The following is a 19,369-nucleotide window of genomic DNA, read 5'->3' on the forward strand; positions in this document are numbered from 1 at the left end:
TTGATCACGTGACTCCTGTGACCCGAAAAGTGTTTCCATTGCAGATTTGCAAAATAAATTACAAAAAACTACCTCATCATGGTACCAAAGCTTTTTGAGTGGTTTCCATTAATCAAATTTATTTTGGAAATTTTAAGGCTGATGGAAAAGCAGCTAAGTCAACATTTTTTTTCTTACCTTTGTAGGTCATTAAATTTAAGGTTTAAAAATATTTTTTTGTTTTCTTAGCAACTGAATTTGGGTGTTATCTGTAAGATACCCATACCCAATAAATCTAAATATTAATCCCCTTTAGATTGAAATTACTGTAATAAAAACACTTTTGGACAAATATTCATGTTTATTAAGATGCATATCTACTTAAAAACTTTCAATCGAATACAACCCTTATGCTAGTTAATAAATTATAAAGTATCACGATTGAAAACATGTAAGATTACCGTAATTTCCACAGTTCTGCAGCAGTTTTAGCTCCTCTGTGCAGAGCAACACGACATGTTTTCATGTTGAAGCAACATTGCGGGAAACCTCCGGTCAAATATTCAGCTGTTTGAAGTTCAGTCACACAGAAACCTGCCCGAGTGAAACGCGGCTGCTTAGCAGAGGCACACAGGACCAGGAAAATGAGTGGAAAAGGATTCATTTTCCAGCCTGGCATTGATCCTGACCATGGGATTATGCCGCGCCGTTCGGTCCTGTTTGAAGTCCAATCAGGGGCTCGGACCGCCGAGGCGGGCCGCCCCGTCCAAACTTCAGTGGAAATTGGGAATCATCAAAGGACTTGCTTCAAGCAAGTGGTAAAAAGTCAACATATTGAAAGGAAAATAGTAAAAGTTGCTGAACATATTTTCCCATATTCAAAGAGAACAGAAGAAAACTTGGGTTAGTAAACTTCGCCATTTTTTCTTTCTTCCGTTTTAATCAGTTTGTAATTCTGCTCGATTCTAATTCCTCCGATTGAAGTTGATTCCTGCGATGGGCCAATCAGCGAACGGAAGGAGAAGCTGTGAACTTCAGACATTATAGTGTATCATATTGATACACTGGTCAATGTAGGCATGTCTACAATATTTTATAACGTTATGCACAAACATAGGGGGGAAACCAGGCATAATATCTATTATAAAGCTGTTTCTGATGCCCGCTGCGTGCTAGCATGGGAACGCTAACTTATGTCTGTGCCAGCAGCTAGCATCACATCTACATCCTACAAACAAATTTATGTATTCCAAAAACAAATAATTCAGACATTAGATAAATAAGCTTCATACGGAGTTTCATTAAATCAGATTAAAGAAGTTTTAAATTACCCAGAAAATATGTAACTAGAAATTTTGACTGACTGAAGACCAGGATTAATTATTCATTTCTGTAGAAGAAGAATTCATCTATTTTTCCTAATGTGAAGTGAGTATCTGCATCTATAACAGAGTTAATTTGGACATATTATAAAGATGGACTGATCCATGAATGTTGAGGCATGAGGGATTACAAACAGAAAAATGAGAAATAAAGAAAGTTTTAGCAGATGAGATGCACTTTTAGGAGTATTTTTACTGTATACTTTCACTTGAGTAATTTTATTATGAAGTATCTGCTCTTCAGTAAAATTTCTGGATTTTCTACCCACTGAATGAAAAACAAACATGTTTGAGCCAGAAATTCACCAGACAGACTCACACCTGATGTTTCTGCTAAAGATTTTTATTGAAGCTGATGTGGAAACATTTTCTTTTGCCTGGTTTTGTTATTTTTTTGTTACTTGTATGAATTATTGTCATTTTGGTTCTTACAATACCAAAATTTCCTCTTAACTTCATATTTTGGTCCGTCTGATTTTGTACTTTTTAAATATTAAATGATTGATTATTTGATCAGCCACTCAGTACGTCAGTAAATTTTTTACCAAATACCTTTTAACTCTCATATGAATAATTTCTTGCTAGTTTTTACTTTTACTTGAGTAAAAATAAGTTGAGGTAGTGCTACCTCTGCTTTAGTTCAGTTTTCTGCCCTCTCTGCTCGGACCTGGACGCGGGCGACCATCCTCTTGGCTTATTGGAGCTTTAAGCTACTTGGTGTCACGTATTTGATTTAATAACTGGACACACACATCGGTGCGGTGCAACCAGCCATGCGTTGCCACAGTAAGCTACTTTGGGCTTAGCTGCCAGCCTCTGGCTCTCCTCCTCCATCATTACCGGTCCCATCATCAGTGATGCTCTGCAGGCGCCACGTGTCTCGCTCTATCTTGTTAGGCGGCAGATTAAGCACTAATATACGGTCCGAGAAGCCTCTTCATTTAATATTGCACACACAGATTCCTGATCCGTTACTTCCCGTCTCTGAAGCCTGACGTCTTAATCTGTTGGTATGAAATACTTCCTGCAGGCCTTGCTTAAGTGCTCCTCATGTCTGACTCATTAGACCAGTAAAGAGTCACTGGATTTACGTTTTGGTGCTCAGTAAAACGAACAGAAACAGGGATTATTGTGTGCTAAATATCCTACTGTCGTTTGTGCAAAAATAACAGGTTAAATTGTTATTTTGTCCATTAAAAACTGTAGAAGTTGGTCTTGCTTTTATCTTTTTATATTAAAATGGAAAAGTTTGAACAGAAACGAAAATGCTCTCAGCCTGGTGTGATGCAATAAACCTCAACATCTTCCCTGCCAGAGATGAGCAGGAAGATTTTTACTTGAGTTTTACTCAAGTAAAAATAAGAAGCAGCCGACCAAGAAATTACTCAAGTAAAAAATATTTGGTAAAAAGTTTACTAAGGTACTGACTGACTGGTCAAATTATCGTTCATTTAATATTTCAAAATGTTGGTATTTTAAAGAACAAAATGACAATAATTCATATAAGTAGCAAAAAATAATCAGGCAAAAGAAAGTTTTTCTAAATCAGTTTCAATAAAAACTGATGAAACTTTAACAGAAACTGCAGCTGTGTGTCTGAGTGGTGAGTCTTTGGTTAAAACATGTTTGTTTTTCATTCAGTGGGAAGAAAATCCAGACATTTTAAGAGAAGAAATACTTAATAATAAAATTACTCAAAGTAAAAGTAATAACTTTTACTTTTACTCAAAGTAAAAGTAATAAATGCAGTGTGGTAAAAATACTGATAAAAGTACATTTTAAAAAAAGTTACTATAGTAAATGTAACCAGTTACTCCCCAGCTCAGTTCACTGCTTCTGTACTAAACGTGTTACAAGATCCTGACATTAAATAAAAATAGAAATGAAACATAAAGGTTCAGCTCAGTGATTTTAAATGCCACTGAAAATTGTTAATTCAGCTGAAATGTTCACTCATTTTAAAGAAAGTTTTGCATATTTCAAGCTTTTTAAAGATCATCACTTGTAGCCAATGAAAACCCAAAATTATGTCTCAGAAAATGAAAATATTATATTTGTACCACAGAAATATTAAATGTTATGGTCCTGTTATGGCCTACACAATCATAAAGAAGACAGCGGCGCATTAATACCCCCCACAAGGACGTCAAGCCTCAAAAGGTTGCTGCATTCAAGCGTTTTATAATATGGGAAGTTGAGTGGAAGGAAAACATGTAGTCAGAAAATGTGCAGAAACCATAGGCTGGAAATTCAACACATTCTGTCGTTATTCCCCTGAACTGCAGCTGTAGTCTGATTTCAGTTTCCAGCAGAACATGGCACCTGATCACACTATTAAAAGTACTAACACCTGCTTCAGAAACCGTTTAATAACCAAAAATTGCTCTTTGGATTGAAAAAATTGCAGAATCCCAGGTATAATAATGTAATATTCAATCTTTCTAATGACCTGATAAAATCATCAAAATTAACAAAAAATAAATTCCTTAAATATACATAATATAAAAAATGTGTAGCTAGCCTTTGTAATTATTTGGATATATTTTCATATTAGATTACTGGAATGATTACATTTTTTAATTGATAATCTATCAGTCTACTGCGTCCTGGTGTGGTGAAGAGACTAACTTCTACAAGGAATAATTAATCAAAATTAAGGTTTGCTATTGTGATTTTAAAATTTATCAAATTTATTTTCATTTATTTATTGTGATATTTCTTGTTTTAAACTTAGTGGAAATATTTTCTACATCTCCCGTCTCGGTGTTCAGCGCTGCAGTTCCGCAGGTGTCCACTGGAGGGCAGTGGAACACCGCAGTCCCAGGTTTCAAAACAGGACCGCTTTGCAGGCCGGTGCGCATCAAAGACGGATCCACTTATCTTGTGTTTGTATGTCTTTTGATCCATATTATAATTATAATGAAAACGCTGTATGTGTTTTATGCGTCAGAACGTAAATCCAATGACATATTTGATGTGTCTCTCACTGCAAATTCAGCCATATTTAAATCCTGCAAATAATAATATTTAATTTGAAAATCATTTCATATATTCAAGATGTAGGAGGTTTTAGGGCCCAATTCAGATCCAATAAATAACCTCCGATGCTCATAACTGTTTTGGATAAACAAAACATTGTCGACAGAGGAAATAATATTTCAAAGTATTCAGTCATATAAATGCATTATGAAAGTTATTAAAATTAAAATGTTATTCTAGGTTATCCGTAGCTTCCACAGAAAATTCTGCAAAAGCAACAACACACACAGGAGAAAGCAATATTATGGAAAAACATTAAAAAAGAAAAAATATATATATGTGTGTAGATGTGTGTGTATTTTTCTGTAAAGCATAACTCCAAATTATTCATGGAAAATTCACAAATTTCTCTGTAGAGCATTTCTAAAATAATGCAGTTTGGAAAACTGAAATACCTTTGTGCAATGATACTTGACATGCTATTGGCTGCCATTTGCAAATCAGCCAATCCAGAAGCACCAATTATTGTCTTTGGCACTGATTGGCTGAACCCAGCGGAAGGAAGATGGTGGATGTTAGCTTCTGTGGTACAGCAAAAATGGTTTCCACTCTGTGTATGAAAGTATATTATGTTATATTTGGTGTTTTGAAATAATAAGATAGTCAGTTCTAAGAGCTTTTCAGGATGTTTTCATGTATTTGGACTTTAGCTGTCGTCCCTCCATGGGGTCCACCGTACATAAAAATTTTAACCAGGTTCTTTACTCGTTAAAGTCCATCTTAAGTTCAGCCAGTATCATTTGAGTTTATTATCTCACATATCATTATCTATATTTAGTTGATTTATATGTATATGTCGTGTTAGCCAAACATTTTTTGTCTTTGTCCGATTTTTCTTACTGGTGACAAAAAAAATCATCTCTGATCTCGACTAGATGCCTGTGAGCTAATTGATCAGAAAATCCCTTATTCTGTTGAGTATTGAGCACTTAAATGGGAGAAATGTTCCCTGATTTCAAAAGTTTGGCTGAAGGGGTGCTTGTAATCCCAGTGTCCAGCGTGGCAGCAGAACGTGGATTCATCCTCCTGATTGAACAGTTCAGGTCCAGGAGGAAGATTCAGGCCATTAATCTCTGATCATTTAATATAATCATTTAATTTTATTGATTATATTTATATGTAGTTACTGGAGCCACAATTAGAGGTTTTTGTCACCAAAGAACAGATATGTATTCACCTGCTTGGTGCAAAGTGGCTTCTGTGTTCAGCTTGTTGCATATTAATAAACCAAATGAAAATGAAATGGAATATGTCATTATTGTCATTATTGGAGTTTCTTCACTCTACCAGTCAATAAAAACATCTGATCTGATGTGTGTGGATTAATATGAATGTGAAAAAATGGCCTAATTTGCTTTAGACCATTTTATGCTTCCGGGTCTTTTATCAGTGTAATTACAAAATGCTAAAATTAAAAATTACAGTTAGTTGCTCCGTTATGCCAGCAGTTAAGTTGTAAAATGCTTGAAATGAAACGTTGAGGAGCCTAAAGCTGCTCCAGAATGGTGCCACAATAATTCACTAAAGCAGGAGCGTAAAGGTTGTGTTGCAACCAAGGCTGAAACGATTAATCGTGATTAATCAGTTACTGAAATAATCATCATCTAATTTAGGAATTGATTAACTGGAGTATATTAATCACCAGAATGAATCGATTAATCAGCTTCTTTGCACCACAAACAGCCAGAAAACAGAAAAACTGCTGAAACACTGAGTTCCTTTAAGTCCAGACTAATAACTCACCTGTTTAAAGTTGATGTTGAGCCATAATAAATTAAACATTGACCAACATATTTGATGTGTATTAATGATTTAAACGATGGTCTGTTTTCGATTTTCACAACTACATGATATGTTTATGACATGTTTGAGCTGCCATGTTTGAGCTGCCATGTTGCTGAAATATGCAATACAAATAACCTCGATTAATCGATAACTAAAATAATCACGAGTAATTTCTGTTTTCTGTACCTTTACCGAAGAACACCCAGGTTTTACTTTAACACCAAGGCCATCTGTAGACCGAGAAGGACGTTTACTCATCTGGAAGGTTTGGTTCAGAATAAGCTGAGTTCAGAAAAAGGAAGTGATGGAGGAAGAAAAGAAAGAACAGAGGAAGTGAGGAGAAGGTGAGGAACCTTCAGACCTTGAAGGTTCGGGTCTCTGTGCTCGTTGGGAAGGTCAGCAGCAGGTTTTCCTGCTTGACCGACTCTGATGAAGCTGCAGATTCATGAATCAACTCTTTCCTCCAGCCGCCGCTCCGCTCCCACATGGGCTCCTTCTGACAAAGAGAAGGGGATTCCTCCTCTTAGGCCTCTTTCTTCGGCACTGAGGCAATCAGACTGTTGAACACGCAGAGGGAGATGAGACATTTTAAATTAGTGTTAGGAGAGGGGGAGGCAGGGAGAAGGGGAAAATGACATTTTTCATTTTCTACAATAAAAGGTACTACATTGAATTCTCAGAGCATGACAATACGGAGGAGTAAGTAATGGAATAGGAGCAGCCGTGGTGTCTGTGTGTTAGTGGATAATGAGGAATTTAAAGATGTATGCTTCTCTGCTGCCATTCAATCAGACTCTCACCTTGTCCATGTAACGGGCCCTCGTCCCTGAGCTGCTGCAGAAATCAAACTTTCCTGCGCAGGAGGAGACGACACGTTCAAAAATAATTTATGGTCATCAGATAAACCTCTGCTGCTCAAAGTTTCTGTCACGTGGGACAAAATCGCTGACTCAGACGTGATGGAGTCACAAAAAAATCACGGAAAACACATTTTGATTCTTTTTACATGCTGAGCAGTGAAATAATTATATTACTGCAGTAATCAGGTTTTAAACCTAAAGGGTTTTGCATGTTTGCCTCATGAAATGAAAGGCATCCATTGGTCTGTTATGGTAACAGATTTTTCTGGACGATAAATTGCAGTTATTGTGATAAACGATAATATCGTTGTTTGACACCATTTAATGATGCAAGAACACGTCCTCAAAGATCAACACACTTTAAAATCTAATGAGCGTTTAACACTGGAAGACATTTTAAATATCCAAAATACATAAACAAAACAACTGTAGTTACAGATAAACTCCACAGTTAGCACTATCTAAAACAGAGAAGCTGATTTCTGTTTAAAACAGTGAAGACAAGAGGAAATGTTTGCTGAAGGAAATAGACGATAAAAATCCAGTAACATTCCCATCTTAGCTCCAGTTGCACCAACACAATATCTTTGTTTTTGTTCTTTTTTTACTTCCTCCACTGCTCCCACTGCTTAATGATAAGGAACATGGTATTTGTAAACTCCGGTACATTATTTAGAAATGTTACTCAGTGACATAGCAACAAAGCGACACAGTAATTTCAACTTCAGAAAACCCCGTCAGGACCAGGAGGCTCCGCGCTCAGCGCAGGGAAATATTTGTCACTGTTAGAAATGTAAACACTGTTTTGACATAATTGCTGCCCTGAGAGTGTGTGAAGTTGAGAGAAGCTCATTTATTAGCGTCTTAGCGTCCCCCGGGGGCCGTTTCCACTCCCAGGGAGCAGTCATTAGGGAGCACACACACAGCAGGAGCCCAGCACAGAGTGCAGCATGTCTGTGGAATATCGCTGCACACATTAGAGTCCTGCCTCTGCACTGATTCAGTCTTTAACATTTTCAATTTGTCTGAAGATTTGTTTTGGTCTGGACAGCAAACTGAGTCACTGAAGCAGAAACATTTGGTAAAACTGAGTCAGTGTCCAAGAGTAATAAAACAATTTCATGCTGGTTTCATGACTGCGTCTCTGAACATGGATTTATTCCTACTATTAGCTTTGTAATGTAACATGAAACAGGAAACTGCAGCAGCCAATACAGTCTGTGAGTCGGTGAGAACAGAGATGTGATGTTTACACTGCAAAAACACAAAATCTTAACAAATATTTTTGGTCCAGTTTCTATTGCAAATATCTCAGTCCACCTGAAATGAGACAAAACTACCTCATAAGTATTTTTCAGCAAGACATGGGAGCTTGTTTTGAGTCAATAATTCCTCAGTATTGGTGAAAAAAATAAAACTTTCATTGGCAGATTATTAATGTCTTGTTATAAGTGAAATAATCTGCCACAGAAAGTGGAACTTTTTCATCAATATTAAGGAATTATTGACTTAAAAGAAACTCCTAAATCTTACTGAAAAGTTACTTATGAGTTAGTTTTGTTTTGTTTTTAGATATTTGCACTAAATAGACTAAAATTACTTGGTAAGATTTTGTGTTTTTGCAGTGTTTATCATGTGATTTTCGAATCAAGTGAACTTTCTGGCCAAGATAAGAATAAAAATAAAATCTTGCAACTAGTCCTATTTTTTCTTATTTCACTTGATGAAAAAGTACCTTTACCTTCAGCGGATTATTTAACGTATAATCTGGGAACAGATTATACAGATTGTTAGAAGTGAAATAATCAGCCAGGAATTATTGGGTTAAAACAAGTTTTTATATCTCACTGAAAAGTAACTTGTAAGTTATTTTATTTCAAGAGTGCTAAGATATTTATGCTGGACCAAAAATACTTGGTAAGGTTCTGAGTTTTTGCAGTTTTCAGTGGGATAAATGGTTTGTTATGTGGACAGAAATGAGCTGCTATGTAGAGCAAAAACAGCCAAAGAAACAAGTTTTTCAAACCTTTTTACTTCAGTTATAGAAGAAACTGAAGCTCCAATCAGACAAAGTCCTTCAGCGAATCCATCTAGATTCTAGTGAGGCTCCCTAAGCGATGGTCCTTGAAGAGCTCTGTGCAATCAAAGAAGAGAAATGTGGGAACATTTAGAAAGATAAAGTTTAAGCAGGCACTTTGAAGAGGTTTTGATGTTGTGGGATGGTGTCAATGCAACCAAACATTTTAACTTTTCCATTCACAGATTCCAGCAAAATCACTGCAAGAAATAAAACCGTGGTTAGCTGGAAGTCGATTACCTCTTTTTGCATTTCTGTACCAAACACTATTATGTAATAGTTCAAACAACATAAAAGGGAACAGAGAAAACTGATCAGATTAGAGAAATGTGACCAAAATAAAATATAAAGCCTGTCTACACAGCACCAGTAGATAGTAAATTAAAACTTTTGGCTTTCCTACAGAATCCAAACAAAAATAATAAAAGTTTTTTTCCATCTTTGTTCAAACTGGAGAGATAATCTGTGAAAAGTTTGATCTCCTCCATGAGCGATTATTACTGTCTGAAGACTTCTCATCAAAAACAACCAATCAGAGCCAGGAGGCGGGTCTTAGTGTTGTCAATCAATCTTGTACTCGCTGCTCAATGTGATAATGGCAGAGGAACAACCATCATCGATGGCTATGCTAACTAGTTTAGCATCCACAACAGGCTATGCTATCTGGAGTCTAGCAGAGAGCAAAAGAGGAGGAGTGATTGGCAGCGCTAAGCCCCGCCTCTTCGCTCTCATTGGTTGTTTCTGGTCAGCACTGGGCGCTAACTAGATTTGGTAATTTGTCTTTTAAACTGACAGTTTCAACAAATATATTTTTTAAATACGTTATAAAAGTTCTGCAGCTTTAATCCTGTTTGGACTGACATTTATTTTCACATTTAAATCTGTACTGAGTGTTTGCTGGCATTTAACTTTTTAATTTTATAAAATCTGTTTTTACCTGCCAAAGACGTCGCCTGGTCCGGTCAGATTTCCTGGTGGGTTTGATGTTGTTGAAGGAATGTTCAGATTATAACATCCTTCACCTCTGGCAAATAAAGAGACGTTGATGAATAGTTCAAGGCCAAAGCGAAGGGAAGGAGGAATGTGTTGATTTTCTAAGAGAATCGAAACAAAACTCCAACTTCCTCCTCCTCCTCACATCCTGCCTGGTTTTTCTGGTCATACATCAATATGTGGTTTTTGTGCCTGATAAATTCAGAGTCCTCAGCATTCAGATGTTACATCCTCAGCCCCTCTGAAGCTCATTGTACAAGCAAAGCAGAATGTTCCTCCATTCACACACACACACACACACCTATGCAGCAACACACACGTTTGTTCTCCCACTGTATACATTCAGCCGTACATGTGCAAACAGATAGACACTCGTAGAAATAGATGTTTTCAAAAAGCTTGCAAATTCCATTACAGTCCTAAAAGGATTTGGGTTAATTTAGTAAATAGTGGGTCAGAGCTGCCACTGGAGCTGAGAGAGGGCGAGGTGTCTCTGCACACGCTGCCGTCTCACTGTGCGCTTTGTGTGTGTGTGTGTGTGTGTGTGTGTAAGAAACGCTGACTGTGTGAAGCGGAGAGTCCTGGAAGGAGCAGCGGCGGCGGCGGTCTAAACCCAGCCACACTCTCCACAGATAGCGCTTCTTTCTCATTTGCTCTGGCCCTATTTTAATAATAGCTGTGCATAAGTAATTTCTAAAAGGCCAGGCAGGCACACAGGCGTGGGCGGGGGAAATTAAACTCATTTTATCTGTGAGCAGGTGGATTCCTATTTATCATTAACATGCATAGAATTTGCACAATGTTATTTCTTGCTGCTGCTACTGATGGCGCGTCATCCAAATAATGTCAGAGGAGGGTCTCTGCCTCTTTTTTTTTTTTTTTTTTTGCTTATGCTGGAGTGAAATTCATAGATAAAGGTACTGGGGCTTTTTTTCTTTTTCTTGCAATTTTCTGCAAACGGAAACTAATTCTGGGAAGCTTCTTATTACAGTGCAGGCTCATTTGGTTTGCATTAAAAGAGGACAGGGGCGACATTAGGATTTCTGCCAGATTTCCAAGAGATGCTCCAACATTGGCTCTTATATCATTAGTAACGCCCCCCCTGCTCTCCGTCTTCTTACAGAAACCCTTTTCCTCTTTTAGCTGGCATTAAACAATCTCTAGTCATTATTGGCCCAATAATAAAACTGGAATATATTTGACTTCCTGATTTAGATCCTATCAAAATATTGGAATGTAAATGTGTCATTTTGCACACATGATACGGAGGTTTAATAATTGCTTGGTATCCTCTGAGTTATTTCAGCATAATTCAACACCAGGATTAATTGTCATTTATTTAACATTAGGATTCTGCTCTTTCTTTTGTTTTGGATTCTTAATCTTTTTTTTGTGCAGCATATTTAGGAGCTCTGACAAATTTAAAGTCCTAACTTTGATCATGTTGATGCATTTTAGTTTTTCTGTTTCGTTTAAAGTGTCAAAACTGTGAATTTATTGTTTGGTTCAATCCAGTTTGTGTCGGTAAATAGTGAATAAAGTAAACTAAAACAGAAAATAATCATATTTTTCTTCAACATTGTGCTACATGATTCAATACAAAGTTGGTTTTTAGTCTTTTGTGGCTCAAATCATGGTTACGTCTGAAAACTGCAAAAACACGAAACCTCATTAATTATTTCTGGTCTAGTTTGTAGTGCAGGGATCTTAGTACATTTGAAATAAGACAAAATTAACTCAGAAGTAACTTTTCAACAAGCAGTAGCAGCTTGATTTAAGTCAATAATTCCTTCATATTGATTATAAAGTTCTATTTACTCTGACAGATTATTTCACTCAACATGAGAAAATATTATGTTATAAATGAAATAATTTGCCAATGAAACTGGAACTTTTTCACTAATATTAGAGGAATATTGACTTAAAGCAACAAGCTGAAAAGTTACTTCTACGTTAGTTTTTGTCTTAATTCAAATCTCGACTGAAAATACTTGGTAAAATGTCGTGTTTTTCAGTGAAGAGGCTAAAGACCAAACACCACCGAAGCACCATCACCTCAGAACCATGCAGCAACAGCGCAGCATCAACAGGACAGGAGCTACAGGAGGGGAGCTACGTGTGTGTGCAGGCAGGATTAGACCAGTCATTCACACCAGTGTTTACAGCGATGAAGAGCGAGATGATGATGATGTGTGTCTCCTTTTCTCCCCCTGATAAATGGCAGCATGGCAGCTCTGGGGCTCCTGACAGCCAGCCAGGCAGCAGCCAGCAGCCATTGTTTTCTAATGTGTTTCACTCTGCCAGCGCTGATCCTTTGCTAAGGTACTTACCACGCCATTGTTGTCTAAGTATGCTATTTTCTGGCTGGGCACCTCCACTATAGAATAGGGTGCTTTCCCCCCTTTCTTTCTTTTTTTTTCCTCAAAAGCAGAGGTTTGTTACAGTCGCCGTCATGCTAATCCTGCTGTGTGATATGTATATGTGTCAACACTGAGAAAGAGAGGGGGAGCAAGAAGAGTCTTAACCCAGCAGAGGGATGAAGTGACAGACAGACAGTCCCTTTCTCCTCTTCCTGTCCTCACTGACACCAAATTACTGTTTATCAAAATAAGACGAGCTGCGTCTAATAATCAGGATATGTTGGCGATGCATCGCCTCTAATTGGTGCCAGTCTTATAGTATTTCCACTGAGACGCTCATGGAGCAGGTCAAAGGGAAACTTCAGCTGCAGGAATGAGGATTATTGGTTTATATCTGCGTTATGTGGAAATAAACTCTTCTTGTTGTTTGGAAAATGTGTTTCTACACGGCAAAAACACAAAACCTTGCCGAGCATTTGGTCTGGTTTCTAGTTGCTTGAAAACTAATTTACAGGTCACTTTTCTACAGGTTATAACTGATTATTTTGAGTAAATATTTCCTTAATATTGATGATAAAGTTCAAGTTCCACTGGCAGATTATTTCACTGACAAGATATTTTTCTACTGTAATAAGTGAAACTTTTCAGGTATTACTGACTGAAAACAAACTCCCATACCTTGGTGCAAATGTACTGGAAGCTAGTTTTGTCTTATTTTAAGTGTACTAAGATATCTGCACTGGAAACTGAACTGGGGTTGATGCTCTTTAACTCGGCAAAAACACAAAATCTTACCGAGTTTGATTTTCTGCTGCAAATATCTTAGCACACCTGAATTAATTAAAAACAACTTACAAGTAAACAAGATGCAGGAGCTTGTTTAGGTCAATAATGCCTTAATATTGATGATAAAGTTCAAGTTCACTGGCAGCTTATTTCACTGATAACAGGGAAAATCTGTTTGTACTTTTTTCCATCAATATTAAGTAATTATTTACTCAAAACAAGCTCTGACATCCTGCAGAAAAGTGACCTATAAGTCAGTTTTGCCTGATCTCAGGCGTATTAAGATATTCGCACCACAAACTAGACCAAAAATACTTGGTGAGATTTTGTGTCTTTGCAGTAAAAAATCCTGGAAATGACATTCACCCTGTTTGATTCTTAGAGTTTGGTGTCTCACCAAGTATTAGCTGTAAATATGAATTTATCCAACAAAGTTTGGCTGCAAATGTGAAGAGGATGAATGAATCTGAATTACACCAGCCATATTTTACTGAGGGGTGTCCAATATGTGGTCTGGGGGCCAATTGTGGCCCTTGAAATGACGACAAGTCGAGTCAAAATGTGGCCATTAAAATGGAAATCAACTGTTGACCCCAAAAATTTGGAAATTGTGTGTTTTTATTTTAATAATGAAACACTCTGAAGCTTATTTTTAATGTTTTGGATCTTAAAGGATTTACAGATTTCATCAAAAATTGTTTATTATCAAGTAGGTTAAACTGAAAAACAGAAAAAATCACTTTAAACATATCCTGCCTTTTTAATGTAATGAATCTTGTGACCCATTAAATTTGCCAGAAGCAAAAAGTTTGATTTAAATCTAAAAATATTCCCTTCTCATTTCCTGGTTCTGAAAATCTTCCCCACATGATTCGGAAACCAGACCCGCCTGGTGAAACTGATTAAATGTTTGATTCGAATCTTTAATCACAAATAAACACCAGCAGGACTCAAAAAATATTATTTTTGCTACTGCAAATGTTTCCAGGAAAAAACTTTAGAGAAAAAGAAAAAACAATTGTAGATTTATAACAGTAAAACAGAAACAGGCAGTGATGATGCAGTTACATGTAATAATAATAGTAAACATTATAATTATGTCTTAAGGAAATACCCTTAGGTTAGTTTTATTTTTCTGTCAGAAATAGTAATACTTTTTATTTAAATACGTTTTATTTGGATCTATTAATAACTTAGAAGTTGATTTTTAGTGCAGCAGTAAAGACATTAAGCATTTCTTTGCTGTTATAAATCATTACACAGGCTGTATTTTAATTACCAGTCTTAATATTTGCTCTCCCCATTTCTGATCCACTCTGCAAATTTCATTGCTGCATGTTGATGATGGGACAGAAAATCCTGATTTAGAAACATTTTGAACCCTGGTTTCCCCCTAAGTAGATTATAAACATTTATAATTACGTGTTATCATACCGTCCTGCCCAGCATATTGCAAAAAATACATATAAATAAATAAGTAAAAGTTCCGTGGGTTAATTTTTCCCTGGGTGCGGTGCAGAGGGAGATCAGAGTTAATGCAGAAGCGCCTATCGGAGCCTGCATCGCACATGCTAACAAGCTTAGGATAAGCCCGGCCTGGATGGTTTGAGGGTTGAATTTCTGGAACCGGCGCCGTTTCTGCATCCAAATCTCACTTCAGCAGAAACCAGAGGGTGATTCCTCTGCTTAAAAAAATATTAAAAAATTAGTGCTAGTGCATATTTTTTTCTGCAAGGAAAGGAGGTTTGATACCTGGCAAGAAGAAAATGCTCTGTATGTAAAAAAATCTTCTTGAGACGGCTAATCAGCTGTAAACACGCATTAAGAGATTTACAGGCAGCACAGGGAAAGCCTCACTACATTGTTGACTCATTTAAAGATGCCAACATCTCAACTCTGCTAACAAACGCGCCGTGTTAAGTTGGTACTCTGCACTTCTGTCTGTAAATCGGAGGATCTGCCGTGAGCATGTCAGGCTGCGGGGCTCCAACATGATAAATCCTGTTTGTGGGTCTGACTGCGCTCAGCACGGAGCGGGACGGAGGCGACAAAATAAAGGTCTGCACATTAAAAACAGATAGGAAATGTTTGCACACTGACTTGGGTGTGTTGAGTTTTACTTGAGTAATTTTATTATGAAGTATCTCTACTCTTAAGTAACATTTCTGGACTTTCCACCCACTGAATGAAAAACAAACGTTTTAATTAAAAACTCACCTGCAGTTTCTGTTAAAGTTTCATAAGTTTTTATTGAAAGAAACTGATTTGGAAAAAAAATATTTTGCCTGATTTCGTTGTATTTTGTTATTTATATGAATTATTGTCATTTTCGTCCTTAAAAATGCGCTCAGTGTCTTCAGAGGTTTTCATGTCGTTTCCTTCAGTGGTTCTTGGTGCAGCGCCCCCACAGGCGAGGAGGGGAACAGGTTTATAAAAGGGTTTTACTCAGCAAACTGAAAATATAACAAATTCTGCAACTTTGGTCTCTAATCGAACCGAATCTACTGGACTCTGAGGACATCTGTTCTCAGGTTTCACAATGCATAGAAAGGAAGATAAATGGCAGCTCATGTTAAATATTAGATTAAGTTTTCTTTATATAATTTTTCTATGAAGCAGATCATTACACCGAGCTTATCTTGGGACAACATTTCATCTCCTCATCAGACAAAGCTCACTTCCAACTCCAAAACCTTCCTGGCAAAGTTAACTTATAATATCTTCAATATTTAGTTTTAGATTTTTTTAGATCCATAAACTCTAAAAACGAGCTTTTAGGCTCATTTTAAGCTATTTAACAGTTTTTAATCACTTTTAGGAGATAAAAAGTGAGCATGAGGAAGAGCCAGAGCTGATGTAAAGTTAATATTTATCTAAGTTTTCCTTTCCCCTACTGGTTCGCTAACTGTCGCTCTGTCTGCACCGCTCGCTGTCTTTCCGTCTGCCTCTTTTCTCTCCTAATGATAATTCAGAACATCACAGATTTGGCACTTGTAGCAGGTCTCGCAGAAAAATTAATTAATGCAAACTCCAAGTGCTATCGAAATTATACATTTGGAGAGCAGGCAGATAGAGAGAAAGAGAGGGGGAGAGATGTGAGGACGCTCTGGTCTCATTAAGAGAGCAGGCAGAGTGAAATTAGTCTGAATATAATGACAGGCCACACTATCTCATGTAAAAACAGCCCTGTTTTCCTCTCTCATTCATTGGCACTAGTAATTAGTTTTGGCCCTAAAACTGTCACCCTTTACTCTAGAAAAGGCAGATGTGATTTGAGGTGCAATTTAATCTTGCTTTAATGAAGAACTAATGGACGCATTGCAAATTACTTTTTTTTTCCACCCTCCATGTGTGATTGAACAGGGGGGCTTGGGGAGAAAAAAAATCTATTTCCTGCTTTTGAAAAGATCAAGAGTATCTTTGATAATGGTGAGAGCGTCACCGGCAGCTCCTCTGCATCGAGCCAACAAGCTCTTTTAGGTGAATCACAATTCAGCGGAGAGAGGAGGCCACAATTAGCGACAAAGCAGAGAGAGCGCCGCGGGGCCCGGCCAGGCAAAAAGCCCCCGGTGCAGCGGGCCTGGCTGGAGGTGTCGCCCCGCAACAATGAGGCTTGACAAATTACCCCTTAAAAAGAAGGAAAAGATGTACTGCTAATTTTCAATTACACCTATAATGCATTTCTGATTGGAGAGAGAACGAACAGTCATATTCTCAACTCTGCCTCTCTCTAGGAGCCGGAGTGTGTTACCATTAAATGGCCTGGTGTTTAAAATGACAGACCGCCACATATGATGGAGAATCAAATCATTTCCTGCAATTACTTTGAATTTTTTGACAAATTATAATCACATGCGTTGCAAAAAGCGGGAAAAAATTTCATTTCCTCCTGATTTCACCTTATTTTGGGGGGAATATTGGGGAGGAAGCGTCCGCCTGCAGCTCTGTAAACCACTTAAGCCACACTGTGTTTCAAACTGGCATCGCTAACAGATGATGTTGTGGAGAATGTATCAAGGCCAAATAATAGTCCTTGAAATGGCTGAAAGGCGATGTGAGGAGTGAGGAGGGTCAGACATGTGGAACATGTGTATCTGTCGTTTTTATGTCTGTGTGCGTGAATGTGAGTGGAGCCGGAGCGAAGCAGAAAGCCTAATGGGAGTGGGCTTAACTCCTGCACACAGCCGCGCTACATATCTGATTACTGGGACCAGTAATTTTCTTTCCTTAAATAAGGAAGAAATTGGATAGGATGAATGAAATTTGGCTGTCATACTGCAGTGATGGTGCAGCAGGGAGATTATGTGTTTCACATAATCGTTCATCATTTCCCAACCAGTGTTCGGGCTTAGCATAATGGAATTGGTAAACTGGTTTAAATCAGGACGTGAGGAGCGACTATCAGGCAGACTGTGGTAATGTCTTCAGACCCAGCACACACACACACACACACACACACACACACACACACACACACACACACACACAGCTACACACAGCACATCATCTTCACCTCTCCTTCCCAAGTGCCGGCACATTAAAATGTTTCTTTTTCCATTCATCTTTAAACAAACTTCTATTCTTATTTCACTGAAATTAGAAAACTGTTATATTTTCTTTTATAATCTGTCATTGACAGCTTTTATTTATTTTCTTATGTGTGTCTAAGTTCAAAATTAATTTAAAAATAAAAAAGCCTTTGCTAAAACAGTAAAACGCAGCCGGATGTTTTCTTACTGAAAAAACTGAATAATAAGCAAAATCTAAATCCAATGTATTAATAATCACATTTTAAAAACAGCAGGTTTGTCTAACCAATACGTTTCCTTTTGTAAATCAAACAGCAGACATTGTAATTACGACCTGCAGGTGTTTGCTGGATGTTAACAATATTCAGTTTTTAATTTTTGTTATTGCTTTAAGTAAGCAGAAGCTTAACGAGAACTTTTTAAATGACAAATAATGCTTTATGTAAGCTTTCAGTTTGACAATAAATATTTTTATTGTTGTAATTGCATTACAAAATAATTCTTATTTGATAATCTTGGTTTAACTTGAGTTTATAATTCTCGTTTAGTTCCCAAATTGCTTTTTTGTTAAATATTTGAGAATAAATGGTGGAAATTTGTTTGGGTTTTGTCAGATACTGTAGGAACTTCATGACTCTGGCAACATTTATGCTTCTGTTCATTCATTCATCATCTGCTGATGCACATTGGAGCTGCAGAAGGCCAACCGGTGGCCACTAGGTGTCACAGTCACTGTTTCTAACAGATTCATCAAACATCTTCTCTCCTCACCGCTGCACAACCTGAAGATGTAAATAAATAATGCAAAAATAATAAACTATAAAGAAGCTGAACTGATTTGGGGTTTGTGGGAGAAAATGTTGCTGGAAAATGTAAAGTCATTAAAAGTTTTGTTTTTTTCAACCTTTGACCTCTGATTTCATGCACCTGTGAGTGAAAGCGGCCGATTTAAAACACCTTTCTTTCTGTTCAGTGTCTACTTTTTGTTTTTGTTAGATGTGGAAGTAAATATATGAAGCATTTTTTAAAAGTTTGCATGTTCTCCTTGTGCATACCTGGGTTTTCTCTGGGTACTCCTGCTTCCTCCTCAGCCAACGTCCATGCCAATATCATCATCTGACCACTGGAGGGCGCTCATGAACTGTGTATAAAGAATTTAACTTTCAGCCAAAGATGTTAAAAGAATGTAAAAAGAAAATGTCAAAAATAAATTAGTCAGTAAACGGATCGATCCAAAGTATTGATGTCAATTCAGTATCAATATCTGATCAATCAGCAAGGTAAGATCAATACTTTAGTATCAGATTCTTGAAATTTTATTTTTGTATTGTAGTTTTTAATTCTACCTAAAAAATTGTTTTAAATTTTTTCTCAGCTGCTAAAGTTGTTTTTTTTTGTTTTTTTGTTGTTGTTTTTTTTGCACAAAAAAGTGCAGAAATTAGCTCTACTGTTTCTGCTTGTCTTGTTAATGTTATTAACATATTTTGTAGACACCTGCAAGTTTTGTCCAACTTTTTAAACTAAATAATTAAAAGGAAAAACCACAAAAACACCTAAAGGTAAGAAGTTTGATTATGCA

At 37.0% G+C, this 19,369-nt stretch overlaps 1 long non-coding RNA gene across 2 annotated transcripts; it reads right to left on the reverse strand.

Moving 5' to 3' along the window:
* Nucleotides 1-6,305: 6,305 nt before the first annotated feature.
* On the reverse strand, nucleotides 6,306-19,155 carry LOC107834540 (uncharacterized). Of its 2 annotated transcripts, XR_001660332.1 has the most exons (4): nucleotides 18,846-19,155; nucleotides 10,060-10,146; nucleotides 9,072-9,179; nucleotides 6,306-6,742 (listed from the first exon to the last, which is right to left on the reverse strand). It is a non-coding gene; the product is annotated as an uncharacterized LOC107834540 (long non-coding RNA). The 2 variants fall into 2 exon arrangements; XR_001660331.1 differs by lacking the exon at nucleotides 18,846-19,155 and having other exon boundaries at nucleotides 10,060-11,788.
* Nucleotides 19,156-19,369: the final 214 nt, after the last annotated feature.

The sequence above is a fragment of the Poecilia formosa genome, unplaced genomic scaffold, assembly GCF_000485575.1.
Source record: "Poecilia formosa unplaced genomic scaffold, Poecilia_formosa-5.1.2 Scaffold655, whole genome shotgun sequence".
NCBI classification, from domain to species: domain Eukaryota; kingdom Metazoa; phylum Chordata; class Actinopteri; order Cyprinodontiformes; family Poeciliidae; genus Poecilia; species Poecilia formosa.